We start from the raw sequence: 723 nt of genomic DNA, 5'->3' as shown, positions 1-723 counted from the left end.
CTAGACTATCGAGCTTTGCTATCACCACCGCCATGCCATCATTTGCCGAGTTCACTACCCCCCTACTTACTTCGTTTATTGGATTATGGTACTCTCTAGAATGCTTAGAGAATTCTTCAATTAACTCCTTGATTACCGAGGGTACCTTCTTCGTGAGCGGGCCTTGTGAATCGAGCAATTGCCTTGTGGTGACATTGACTCCATCATAGAAAATGGAGACCTCTTGTTGGCTATTGAGGTCACGGTGTGGACAATTTCTAAGAAGACCTTTGTACCTTTCCCAAGCTTCATAAAGAGATTCCCTGGGTTGTTGCTCAAAGTTGGTAATAGCTTTTTTCAACTTAGCTATTTTGGAAGGCGGGCAAAAGTGGTCATGAACTCTTCTTTCATCTTGGCCCATGTAGTGACCGATTCGGGAGGAAGTGACTTGAGCCAATCCTTTGCAGAACCCTTGAATGTGACTGGAAGCATGCGAAGTAGTTGCGTCTCATGTGGCACATTTGGTACATTGAAGTAGTCCGCGACATCATTTACTTCATCGAAGTGCTTGTAGGCGTCCTCATGGTCTTTTCCATAAAAGGGAATCTCCTTGGGTTGGTCAAGGATATGACCCTTTAGCTCGAAAGTAGCGGTAGTGGGAATTGCGGGCTGCACAAGTCCCGGGCCAATGTCATCGCGCATCCTCTTTTTCCATTCCCCCTTGGGGACTTCATCGATATTAGC

At 46.2% G+C, this 723-nt stretch overlaps 1 non-coding gene across 1 annotated transcript; it reads left to right on the top strand.

Moving 5' to 3' along the window:
- The first annotated feature begins 236 nt into the window (after positions 1–236).
- LOC145044633 (small nucleolar RNA R71) lies at positions 237–343 on the top strand. The gene has a single exon (XR_013681580.1). It is a non-coding gene; the product is annotated as a small nucleolar RNA R71 (small nucleolar RNA).
- Positions 344–723: the final 380 nt, after the last annotated feature.

Source organism: Lactuca saligna, chromosome 4 (assembly GCF_052625555.1).
Source record: "Lactuca saligna cultivar CGN05327 chromosome 4, ASM5262555v1, whole genome shotgun sequence".
In the NCBI taxonomy this organism is placed as follows: domain Eukaryota; kingdom Viridiplantae; phylum Streptophyta; class Magnoliopsida; order Asterales; family Asteraceae; genus Lactuca; species Lactuca saligna.
The sequence above is the reverse complement of the archived record's forward strand: the minus strand, read 5'-3'. Positions and strand labels throughout refer to the sequence as shown.